Source organism: Pristiophorus japonicus, chromosome 18 (assembly GCF_044704955.1).
Source record: "Pristiophorus japonicus isolate sPriJap1 chromosome 18, sPriJap1.hap1, whole genome shotgun sequence".
Taxonomy (NCBI): Eukaryota; Metazoa; Chordata; class Chondrichthyes; family Pristiophoridae; genus Pristiophorus; species Pristiophorus japonicus.
In genome coordinates this window covers 107,021,267-107,034,959 of record NC_091994.1, presented here as the reverse complement: position 1 = coordinate 107,034,959, position 13,693 = coordinate 107,021,267, and the positions used below count along the sequence as shown (strand labels likewise).

Below are 13,693 nucleotides of genomic sequence, written 5' to 3'. Positions count from 1 at the left end.
GGAGAGCTTTAGGGAGAGAGGCAGAGCTTGGGGCTCAAGCAGCTGAAGGTGCGGCCACCGATGGTTGAGCAGTTATAAACAGGGTTGCTCAAGAGGGCAGAATTTGAAGAGCGTAGATATCTTGTGGGGGTTCTAGGACTGAAGGAAATTACAGAGATAGGGAGGGGCGAGGCCTTGGAGGGATTTGTAAAGAAGGATGAGAATTTTGAAATCGAGGCATTGCTTAACTGGGAGCCAATCAGCGAGTACAGGTGGTGATGGGTGAACGGGACTTGGTGCAAGTTGGAACTAGGGCTGCCAAGTTTTGGATGACCTCACGTTTATGTCGGGTAGAATGTGGGAGGCCAGCCATGAGTGCATTGGAATAATAAAGTCTAGAGGTAACAAAGGCATGGATGAGGGTTTCAGCAGTAGATGAGCTGAGGTAAGGGGTGGAGATGAGCGATGTTATGCTGCAGATATGTGGCCGGATGCTCATTTCAGGGTCAAATATAGCACCTTGGTTATAAAGCACCTTTAATGTAATAAAACATCACAAGACGCTTCATAGGAGCTTTATTAAACAAAATGTGACACCAAGGAGATAGTGGGGCATATAACCAAAAGCTTGGTCAAAGAGGCAGGTTTTAAGGAGTGGCGATTATAGAGAGGCGGGGAGGGGGGTGAAATTTCACAACTTGGCGCCGGGTAAAGCAGTGGATGAAACTATACATCTGCTTGACAATTCAAAATCCGGGCTGTAATGTTAGTTGCTCCAAACGTTCACATTCCTTTCAGTCCTATCTGCTAACTGTTATGTTCTGGTTGAATCCAAAACATTTCGTCCATTTCCTCTTTCAGGCTACAATGATTCTGGTTTTGAGTGGGCTGTTAGAAATGTATTTATTATATAAAGGACTGATTGGTATTAAAGTTTGTACCTTTTATGGGCCCCAATGTTCCCCCAATTAAAAATAATGGCATACACTTACCTGTACGCACGTTTCTTGGAGCACCGTCAGCACCAGAGGGGGACATCGCTAGTTTCTGGCAAAGGAAACCTGCCTGTCACACCGGCGCTATCTCGGGGGGGCGATGCTAACAGTATGTGCCTAAAATGCACTGTGCATGCGCTGATAGAAAATAAAAGACCAACTCATTGCGCATGCGCGGGAAAAAAATTAAAAATTCACTGCGTGGAGGACCTTTGGCCGGGGAGAGCAGCGGGTCGAGTCGGCTGCGTAGAAGATTTGGAAAAAGCTGTCCTTGGTGTTTTTGGAAAGAAGACTCCTGTTGATGTTCTGATTTTGGCTGCCATTTGAAAGAAGGCGGCTTCCTTGGACCTTCGGAGTATCTTTGAAAAGTTTTAGCCACTTGGAACTTAGATGGAAAAGGCGAGAGGTGATTTCTTTTTAATTTGCCTGCCTACACTTCTCTCAACGAGGGAGGAGCATTAAATGTAAGTTTTCTTTCAGCTGCATTATTTTTGAGCTGCATTAAGTTGATTGAAAATAGCCAGGGGGGGCCTTTCAGCCGGGGATAGGAGCGGGCCAGCGTGGATTTCTTTAACTGGAGGTAAGGCTTTTTCCAACGGTATTAGTTATGTCTGAGTGCCAATTCAAAACAATTCGTTATTGGAGAAAGTTAGCCTTATGGTCAGAAAGGGCACGTGCACTGCTTTTTAATGTACACCAGCGCATGGCGCCAAGCATTCTGGCGCTGGTAGTCGGCGTAACCAACATTGGGGAAACTTTTAACTAGCCTTCAGTGCCAGAAAAATCGTTGGGTGTCGAAAAATCAGCGCCCAGTGCTGGGCAAAATAGGGGCCATAGAGCTGTTAAATTTTCTGCCTCTTCACAATGGAAATAAGCTCAAAGAAGCCGTGTATGAGTTCAGTTAACTGTGAGCAAGGATTTCGCCTTTGACTTTTTTTGTGGATTTGTGAACCAAGGTGAGAGATATTGAACAGTTTGCATTTTTTGCAACCAGTGTCTGCAATAAGCACTCCCCAGTTAGATTTACCAGGTATGGTAGCATAGTGGTTATATTACTGGACTAGTAATCCAGAGGCTTGGACTAATAATCTGGAGTTCATTTAATCATGAATTCAAATCCCACCATGGCAGCTGGGAGAATTTAAATTCAGTTAATTAAATAAACCTGGAATTGAAAAAAAATGGTGACCATGGGCTCAATTTTGTCCACCATTCTGCACTGTTCTTTTAGCGTATGCAGCTATTTTTTGGAGCAGGCAATAATCTGCAAGTTTGGCCAAAGTTTCTGCGCCGTTCTAAAGTAGATACGTCCGTTTTTTTTTTTGTTTGACTGGGGGGTGGAACCTGCCGTGTGCACCAGTTCCGGCCATTTAAGCAAGTTTGGCCAAGTACGATTTTTTTCTAAAACAGCGCACTGCATGCTTGTGAAAAACCTTCCCTACACTTAAGGAAATCGTCGGAGAGAAGACATCATTGTTCAGCAGAGCTGACGACAGGGCAGGTAGGTGATGGGGGCTGGGTCGGTTCGGCCCGTGATTGGTGCGGGCCGGCCCGCTGCCATCGCAGGCCGAAAGGACGCCACATCGGCCCGCTGCCACCGCAGGCAGAAAGGACCCCGCACCGGCCCGCATTACCTCTTTGGCTGAGATTAACTATCTCACCTGGTCAAGGCACTGGAGAATGGATGGTGTCCATGCATTCATACTAAGTGAGCCAGAGCCTCCAGAAGAGGAGGAGACAAAATAAGGAGGGGCGAGGTAGAAAGAAAGAGAAGTTTGTGTGTTACAAATCCTGTGGGTTGCTCATGATAAGTCAGATAATACACGGGCGGGCCGGTGCGAGGTCCTTTCAGCCCGGAATGGTGCAGCTTCAGTTTCCAGCCCAGCCTCAGCCCCTTTTCAGTTTCCAACCTCAGCCCTTCTGAGCATCCCTTGTTACCCTCGCAACATCAGTTTTTGGCGCCGGCCTTAAGCTACACCCACAAAGCTCAAGGCCAATCTACGCCGCTCCAAATTCAAAGTTAACTCCGACGAAACTTGGATTTTTTCTTTTGGCGTATTTGGGCCACTAAAAAATCGAACGTATCTTTTCAACTGCGCCAAAAATCACCTATGTGGAAAATTGAGCTCCATGAAACTACCGGGTTGTCGTTAAAAACCCAACTGGTCCACGAATATCCTTTAGGGAAGGAAATCTCACATAGCTGGCCTGCATATGACTCCAGATCCACAACAATGTGGTTGAGTCTTAACTGCCCTCTGAAATGGCCATTCAGTTGTACCAAGCTGCTACGGCAAAGTCACTGGTGGAGTACCTTCACCACACGGACTGCAGTGATTCAAGAAGACGGCTCACCACTACCTTCTCTCGGGCAATTAGGGATGGGCAATAAATACTGGCCTTGCCAGCGACGCCCATGTCCGAGGGAGCGAATAAATAAAAATATAAAATACTATGAGATGCAGAGTAAATCTTCTAATCCATCCCAACAATGTGCCTTAGCCTCGGATGACTGCAACAGTGTAACATTGTTCCATTTTCCAACAACAACTTGCATTTATATTGTGCCTTTACTGTCTGTTGGTTGTAAAACGTCCCAAGGCACTTCACATTATCAAACAAAATTTGACACCAAGCCACATAAGGGGATATTAGGGCAGATGACCAAAAGCTTGGTGAAAGAGGTTGGTTTTAAGGAGCGTCTTAAAGGAGAAAAGAGAGTTAGAGAAATAGAGAGGTTTAGGGAGGGAATTCGAGTTTAGGGCCTTGGTAGCTGAAGGCACGGCCGCCAATGGTGGAACGACTAAAATCGGGGATGCTCTGGAGGCCAGAGTAGGAGGAGTGCAGATATCTGAGGGTTGTAGGGCTGAAAGAGGTTACAGAGATAGGGAGGGACGAGGCCATAGAGGGATTTTAAAACAAGGATGAGAATTTTTTAATTGAGGCGTCCCATACTAACTATCCTATGACCTCTGAATTTAGCGCTAAATTGGAGGGAGTTGTGTACTGTGAGCTCACTAGCAACTGGATTGATACTGCTAAACTTATTTCATGTAGGATTATTACAACCAACAGACAGAAGCAACATTCCTCTCAAAAGCTTGATTTGAACACCGGGGTCCAGAACATATCGTACACTGCACCTACCCAGTTTCTTCGGCAATTCCTTTTATGTTGCCATTGCAGTATCAGGACAATAACTATCAAGTCTCAGAAGAATTACAATGTACCTTCTGGTTGCCACTGGTCATGATGTACACTTGATGGCAATCTGTGTTCTGAACCACCCTTTGGCAGCATCTTTTAGCACCACACTAAATTTAGGTCTCGGCTGCCATTGAAGATGCAGAGGTAAAGTCCAATAGACAGAAGGATGCTGTCAGACGGAGTACTGCATGAGTGCAGTCACCAAAAACAAAGACATTTTTACCATTTTTCGGATATTCCACAACTAGGAGTCACAGTCTCAGAATAAGGGGTCGGCCATTTAGGACTGAGATGGGGAGAAATGTCTTCACCCAAAGGGTTGTGAATCTTTGGAATTCTCTACCCCTACCCCAAAGGGCTATGGAAGCTCAGTCATTGAGTATATTTAAAACAGTGATTGATAGATTTTTGGATATTAAGGGAATCGAGGAATATGGGGGAGGCAGAGTTGAGGTAGTTGATCAGCCATAATCTTAATAAATAGGGGAGCATTCTCGAAGGGCCAAATGGCCTGCTCCTATTTCTTATGTTATGTAGAATATCTGATCTTTGAGTCACCCGAGCAAGCTGCTTAAAATATTGTGATTGTGTATTGACCAAAATACTTGTACAGGCTTTTAAAAAGCAGAACAAAACCAATTTGCAAGACATTTCTGGATGCCTTGGTACTCTCTTAGCCTGTTTAACCAACCCCACCCAGTACAGTTCAATCAGAGAGCACTCAATACGTGCCCCTGAGCTGCCCAATGGAGCTTGAACTAATTTGCATAATTTAAGCCATTTTACTGGTGATGATTTGCAAGCCCTGATAAGTGCATACATGTTAGTATTTGCTGCACAATGCCCAGACCACCAATACATGTGTTCGGCTGCCTAATCACAAGGAAGTCGCAATGCTCCCAAAACACAGGTAATCTTTGCTGCTCGGTGGACTGTAAAGCAAGAAAGAGAAGCGAACAGTCGAGAAAAGAAGTGGAGAATACATTAATGTCACTTGGCTGTCCCCACAGCCTGTGTAAAAATTCAGCTCGAGTATTTTTTTTTGCCAAATTTATTCCCTTCTGAAGCTTGATGCCATGGGTGCTGACAGATATCGGATACCTTGCCTAAGTCATCATTGTTCCCCCTGTGCGCTCCGTGTCAGCATGCAAGTCAACTGTAAAACAGTGCAGCTCAGCCTGATCCTGTCCACATGCACACTCATGTCCGGTCTGGTCTACTCTGCCACTATCCATTGTCCTCTGCTGCCTACTTTGGTCTGCTCCACTGTTGTCCTCCTCTTCAAGGTTTGGTCTGTTCCACCCCGTCCTCTGCTGCCTGGTGTACTCCATTTCATTATTGTCTGTTGCCACCGTGCTTGGTCTATTCCACCACCGCCTGCACCATTCGTAGCATCCTGTGCTACTGTTCGCTGAAAGTATTGTATCTTTTCCTGTTGATTGCAATACATTGAGCTTTGCAGCCTGGAAGTTTGTGAAGGCTGCTCCTTGATTGGTAGAAAAAAAGCTGCTCCTTCATTGGTCTAAATTTGCCAATGAGGGAGCAGTCTTTTTCAATTCTACAGACCTCTGAAGCTTAAAACACTGCAGCCAACAAAAGAAACATGTGAATAAGTGCATAAATAAAAATATTAAAAATGCCCAGGTCTTTGTGGCTGGATAATGGTCACAATTGGGAACGGGAACTCTTTTTTTTTCTGGTGTATGCTGCCTTTACCCACTAGACTGGAGATACCCAAAATATGTACCATGGGCCAGATTCTTATCAAGAACTCTCATTATCCAGCTGCAAAGTCCTGGGCAGTTTTCTTCATTGGTGCACTTAAGGTATGGGAGGGTTTGGGTTTGTAACACATTGATGCTCTCTTTTTTTCCACCTCTGATTTTTCTCTCTCTCCCTCTGACAATCAGCGTTAATGGAAACACTGCACAAGATGTCGCCGACACTCAAATCCTTCAATGTTTGGATTTTTTAAAATACTAATCATTATCCTGGCTGACCAAAGGCAGTTAAATCATATTTGGCTCATTTGTTGTGACACATGGATCCGACCCCCGCAAAAAAGAAAATTAGATACCCCTATAACAAGGAGGGCCTCACTGGATGCTTCTATCTACATGAGCATTTTTAGAGTGAGGCAGTGCCTCAGGTGTACAGAATTGTGACACACAATTACACATCTTGCATTTGTCCATGTCACTACCATGTGATAATGATCAGAAAATGTCAACGTAGCAACACGAGTAGGCCATTCAGACCCTCGAGTTTGTTGCTCCATTCATTTAGATCATGGCTGATCCCTCTCTTAACTCCATCCACCTGCCTTGGTTCCATATCCATAAAAATGCACTTGCAAAACAAAAATCTATCGAGCTCAATTTTGAAATTTTCAATTATCCAAACCTCACCAGCCATTTGGAGAAAGCTTCAGATTTGATTCGAGATCCTGTCCAGTGGCCTTTCTGCCAGTAGTTAGAAACTGGATTGCACAAGGAAATTTGCAGCACTCCCGCCTTTAAATGCCGGCATAAATGGAGCAATATACATCTTAAGTTTCTTCTTATTAAATTGTAAGTAAGAAATGATAACTTATCCCGATAACTTATGTTTCTATTGGTGAGAAAGCAGGAATGGGGTACTGAAGTTGCATGTTCAGCCATGAACTCATTGAATGGCGGTGCAGGCTAGAAGGGCCGAATGGCCTACTCCTGCACCTATTTTCTATGTTTCTATGTTTCTATGATCGCTCTGAGTGAGGGATTAGCACGCCCTCAACCATGCTGATCCGTTTCTGGGCTGTTGTGTGTTTGCCACCAGGTGGAGTGACGTGCAATTCGTGAGCTGAACCCCGTCACATGCTACCTAGAAAACCAGATCCAGTGCAGATGGATGGGAGCACACGGCCCAGTTCTTTCAGTTCACACACATTGATATTGGCAGCCATGGTGTTGCATCAGGAGCACTATTCCACCTATTTATTTTTATCAAATTGTAGGCAATTCAAGAAAAATACATTTTCTGGCAGGTTGCTAGTGGTCACATTGAACTATGAGAGACTCTATGGCTAACTATTCCTATATAGCCTGAGGCATATTGCTCCTGTCATTATTCACTGCATATAAAAGCCATGCAGAAAAGATTTCCATTGTACATACCTGCTAGACATCATATAAATCAGTAAAGGTTATGCTGTATGCTTGTTATAAAACAAACTGCAAAAAATCCCTAAGTAAAATAAATAACCAGTTATCATTGTTTGCTGCTCCCTAATGACTCGGTTGGTAAAGAGAGTATGTGGCCAAGCTGGAAGTCCCTCGTTGAATCCTGGTCAGTGCTGAGGTGGCCTAAAAACACAAAATGCTGGAAATACTCAGCAGGCCAAGCAGCATCTGTGGAGAGAGAAATCGAGTTAACGTTTCAGGTCAGTGACCTTTCGTTACAACCACTAACTCTGTTTCTCTCTCCTCAGATGTAGCCTGAACTCCTCAATATTTCCAGCATTTTCTGCTTTTACAGCAACAACTTACATTTATATAGCGCCTTTAATGTAGTAAAACGTCCCCAGGCGCTTCACAGGAGCAAGCATTATCAAATGAAGTTTGACACGGAGCCACATAAAGAGATGGCAGGGCAGAGTTTGGTCATTGAGGTCGGTCTCAAGGAGGAAAGAGAGGTAGAGATTTATTTCAGATTTCCAGCATCTGCAGTATTTTGCTTTTTTAGCAGTAGACGTAAAAATTGGCCTGCATCCCTGGGCTAGGAAGGGAAAATCTATCTAGTGATTGCTGTGCAGTAACCTCTGCCAGAATGTATCATTATGTGGGCATCAGGCGGGCCATGATGCTGACCAGTCTCCCAATCCTCTGCGCAGATTTACACATGAAAAGTGACCAGTTGGACGAGATACATTTGGGCATGAGCCAGCACCTTCAGGAGCAGAGGGTAGAAGACTGGAGGGGACACTTTTTTTTAACTCTTTCCAAGTACATAATTGCCCTGCAGCATTGTTGCTGATGAAAGCCCTGACTTTAGTGCTATCACTGTATGGTAGATTAGATAGTGCTGTTACCGCCAAGAAATTATTATCATTAGTACCTCGAGGCAGTACCGCTGTAGCAAGGTCACCAATTTCTCTGGCCTCGATGAGTGGGCTTGTCAATCGTTGAGCTTCCATAGCCAACTTGAAAAATCCAGCAGCCAGAGTATACTCTGGAATCATGACTTTGATACAACGACACACCCATAGTTATTTTAGCATTGTTCAGATCGGGGGGAAATCACACAGTACGAGAGGCTTTGAACATGCCACCATTAGTGCGTCATTACACTGGAAAAAAAAGAAAGACTTGCATTTATATAGCGCTTTTCACGACCTCAGGACGTCCCAAAGCGCTTTACAGCCAATGAAGTACTTTTGAAGTGTAGTCACTATTGTAATGTAGGCAACGCAGCGGTCAATTTCGCACAGCAAGCTCCCACACACAGCAATGTGATCATGATCAGATAATTTGTTTTTGTGATGTTGATTGAGGGATAAATATTGGACAGGACACCGGGGATAACTCACCTCTTCTTGGAAATAGTGCCAAGGGTTAATTTACATCCACCTGAGAGAGTAGACAGGGCACCAGTTTAACGTCTCATCCAAAAGACAGCACCTCCGACAGCGGAGTGTCAGCCTAGATTTTTGTGCTCAAGTCACTGGAGTGGAACTTGAACCCACAACCTTCTGACTCAGAAGCGAGGGTGTAATCCACTGAGCCACAGCTGACACTGCAAAGATGTGGCATTGTGCTCCATTTAGCTGTAGAGTTCGTTTCACACCCCGCCCCCCCCATGCTAGAATGTTTCTATCTTTCTATTTAACCACCAAAACCTACTGGCTTTCATGAGACTTCAGTCATTGCCTCTCTCATTGAATATTATTTCTATGGAAATGACTGAGCTGAGTACTGCCCCAGTGAATCTTTAACCATCAGAGTCAGTATAATAAAATGACAACTCAGTAATAGGAAAGAAAGCGAGAAATTGTAATTATACAGCTCCTTTCATATCCTCAGGATGTCCCAAAGCACTTTAAAGCCAATGAATTACTTTTGGACTGTGGTTCTGTAGGCAAACATAGCAACCAGTTTATACAAGCAAGATTCCACAAATAGCATTGAGATAATTGACTAGTTAAAGCTACTAGGTACAGTAGTGTCGTTGTTATGTTACTGACCAAGTAACGAATAATCTAGAGAACGCAAGTTCGAAACCCACTGTGACATTTTGAGAATTTAATTTCAGTTTCACTAATGCCCTTTCGGGAAGGAAACCTGCCGTCATTGCCCGGTTTGGCCTGTATGTGACTCCAGTCCCACACCTGCATGGTTGACTCTTAACTGCCCTCTGAAGTGACCTAGCAAACTGCCCTCTGAAGTGACCCAACAAAACCATTCAGTTGTCCACAGGGACTGCAGTGCTTCAAGGAGAAGTCTGCCACTCACTTGTCGCAACTAGGGATGGGTAATAAATGCCTACCATGCCAGCAATGTCCACACCTGAAGAAGGAAATCTTTCATGTCTTTGGTTGAGGGGTGAATGTTGGCCAGGACACTGGAAGAACTGCTCTTCAAAAACGTGTCGCAGGATCTTTTACTCCCACCTGAACAGGCAGGCGGGATCTCAGTTTAACATCTCATCCGAAAGATGGCACCTCCAACAATGCAACACTCCCTCAATATTGCACTGAAATGTCAGTTTAGATTATGGGCTAGTCTGTTGTGGAGCTTCGATTCACAACCTACTGACTCAGAGGTGAGAGTTCTATCAATGGAGTCAAGCTACAATTATTGAGTTCCTTTCTTTAACAAAAAGGCATGCACACAGCAATTAGCATATCTGAAAATATTCCTGTGTGCTAATTCGTACCCCAGTATCTTTGAACGTGTTTTATCTGGAAAGCCCCGCATTTCCACAAGTAGAACAATAGATTCCGCATTGGACCGAAGTTCAAATTCCATCTTGCACTGAACAAACTCTCAAACGCCCATTAAGTTCTCTCTCTTTCAGAACTAACCCACAAAGTGACGAGTGTTGTGAGTGAAGGTAAATTGACGAGGTGTATATTCTGCTGCACGAAATGCACCTCTTGTGCCCACTATGGAACGATGTTCACAGCAGTGCACTTGAGCATAGCCTGCATCATTCTAATTTCCATGCTTATTGTTGAAGGGGAGGGGTGAGATCTCGCTGAGAAAGCATTGGAAGAGAAGAGAGAAAAGTGAAATGCACCAAAATTCTTGGTTCTTTTTGGAATTGTAAAAAATTGATTTTATATTTACGGCTGCCTTTTTTGTCGGATTATGGTAACACCAAACCTTTTTTTGCCACTTTTTTGTTGGGACATTTACAGTCCAATAGAAAATTTCGATTAGATACATATCCTTGATCTCTAATTTTCATTGAACGAATCCTTTGTTCTTTACAAAAAAGTGGCATAAATTATTCAACCTTTTGAGGTTTCTTTGCCTGTTTTAATATTGTTCTTTGTGTTTCTTATCTTATAACGTGCTTGATAATTTACTGGGAGTTCAGTGCACTGCTAAAAATGAGAGGTTTTGTGAGAATATACAATAAAGCACTGAAAGATTAAACCTTACAGTAATCTGTTCCTTGTGGTCATAATTTGTGGTTCAGATAGTGCAACATTTAAACTTGCTTTCGCTGTGTCAAATGAAAGGGACAGTTCCATTTTAGTTAAAAGGAAGAGAAGCTCACTGCGACAAGTAGTTCAGCTTTTTATTTTTAAGATAATTTCATTTCCATCCTTTTGATTGAAGAGTTTTGAGCTTCAGATTTGCCAACTCACCAAAAGCACTGTTCACTGATGGTATCTGTCTTGATGGAGTCAATCTTTTCTTTCCCAACGGTTCAAACTGTGTACTTACTCACTTAACCCCCCTCCACTCCCTCCCAACAAAGGAGCGAGGTTAATGCCTAAATTTGTTTGGAATATTCACTCGTGTGATAATTGCACAAATTTCCTTGCCACTCATTTTATCACCTGAAGACCATTTTGTTGATGTCTGCAAGTGGAACTAAATGAGCATTATACAATATTAACATGATGAAATGTCTAGCGACACACTAACTGTTCAAATGTTTTATTAAATATTGTTTCAATTTAAACATTACTTCAATTGGATGTGTTGATCTGTTTTTAAATTGTAACCATGTGCCATACAGAAAAAACTAAAGACTGATGCCCAAAAGGCAATCAACTGTCTGTACAGTGATCACTGCATAAAGCTTCTAATTAGATCCCATGATGATAGTCATATTAATTTAACAGCAATGGTCGTATCACTTTACTATCCCCCTTAATAACTATTTCCATGAGTCATTAGGGCTTGTATTCAATGATTTACTGAACGCTGCACTTCAAAATGAAATGGAAGCGGTGTTTAATGTTTAGGGAAATTACATATTTGGGGTATAAATGTGCGGAGTACTTTAAAAACAAAATTATTCATGCAATTTTCCCTTGACCACCAATCTCTAAGACAATGCACAAATCTCCATTTCAAGCTAATCTTTAGTTGTGATTTGTTAACCTTTTATGCTGTTTGAAGCAGTGTTGACAGATCGGACAACCACTGATATTTATTTGGTTCAAATATATGCTGATTGGTGACCTGGAAAAACAAAGCCATTGTGCCTCGTGTAATACATGGATATGCAGGTGTTTTGCCTGGGGCAGATTTTTTGTCATTTTCTTGGTATAATTGCTAAGATCCATTGTTGGCCCTGTTTTAGAACAAAACCTGCCTAAATACAATGGAAAGCCTGCTGTTAAATAGCCTGGCACACAGAAATACTGGAGCTGTATTAATGCCGACTTTTTTGGTACTTGTACAGGAACTAGTAACACAGGGGCAATGCACTGAGTCTAGTTTAAGATCATTACAGATTGAGTTGAGAATATCCTCAAATGTGTAGAGTTCTGCATGTATGAAAGAAAAATGGGTGGCACACATATTCCATGACTGGTGTTGAAATAGGTAAGCCTGACATTGAAGAGAATGAGGAGTCTTGATGCTCAACGTATCTAACCAATACAGTAACAATAAAACCAATAGTGTGTTGAACTCTATAGATACAGTAGTCGGGGACAGGAAATCGTGTGGGACAGGCTGGATGGACCAAAGGGTCTTTCCTGTCTGTCATTGCTCGTATGTTGGTAAATTAAAAATCAGAAGAAGTCATGATCAAAATATGTAGTGCCCTGGTTAGATCGTGGCCCTGAAATTGCGGTCGATGCCTCCGATCACAAATATTTAGGAATGTACCTAGTGGCCCCGGAGGAACGAACACTTGCATTACGAGGCCCCCATGTACAGCCCAGCGTAGAGGCCCATGTATTCCAAGAGCGTATGTGCATCCTGGGATCACATGGGCCGGACCAACCAATGAAAATGGCGTATCCCCATTCACAGTAATGGTGAGTTCCGTTTGTACGGAGATCACCGTTTCTGTGAATGAGGGATACCCCAAAAACACTCGCATTTAAAATAAATAAGAAAAACACTTCACATATTTAAAATTAATTGAAATTGAATTTAATTACATGTTTTAAACAAGAATTTATCTTTTTAAATGTTTTAATATGTTTTTATGGGTAAAAATAAACTTGTTTTAATGGGCAGGGTTTTTAATATAAAAATTACTGATAATTTATTTTTCCTATCTTTTAAAACTCTTATGCTGATAAAAGCAAGCCTTACACCTGCTTTTACCAGGCATAAGAGTTTTAAGGACATTCGTGGGCGAGGGTTGGGAAAATAGACCAAATCTCTGCCCGCAAAGGCCCTTCTCCCGGGGATGCGTTGGAACTGTCAAGAAATGTTGACAGTTCGCAAGTGCCGGATTTCGGTGCATGCGCTTTGCGTACCTAAACTTGGAACTTGCGGGGCCTCTTCTGGCGACTGCGCACATCGTACGCACCCGGAGAGGCCTCAATTTCAGGGCCCACATCTTGAGTACTGTAACCAGTTCGAGTCACCTAAAGGGAAGAGCCATAAGAGTGTCAGAGCTCTGAGTTGTGAGGAAAGACTAGAGAAACTTGGGACTATTCACCCTTAAAAGGGGGCTTCAGAGAGGTGATCTTATAGCGATACAAAAAGTAGTAAATGCTATGCCAAAAGTAAATCCCAAAAATTACTTTTTGTGACAGTAGGACAAAAGAGACACAAGTTCAAATTACGAAAGGGAAAACAAAGGATTGATATCAGTTCGTTGTTCTTCAGACAAGAATGATCAGTATCAGGAATGGACTCCCAGATAGAGTAATGGAGGCACAAACCTTGGAATCATTTAAGAACGAAATGGATGCTACAGTGTGGGTATTTTAGGGTCTTGCTGGATGGATGAACTAAGTTGGGCCAAATGACCTTCCTCATCCATAATTATTTTGTTTTCTTGGTCTTCTTAGCTCACTCTTTCCATGTCTGTTTATACTTGTTCAGGAG

General features: G+C 42.9%; 1 protein-coding gene across 11 annotated transcripts in view; it reads left to right on the top strand.

The window, feature by feature from the left end:
• Window positions 1-13,693, top strand: part of rerea (arginine-glutamic acid dipeptide (RE) repeats a) — a 564,590-nt gene that overhangs the window by 377,038 nt on the left and 173,859 nt on the right. The gene's annotated exons all lie outside the window — the stretch shown is intronic.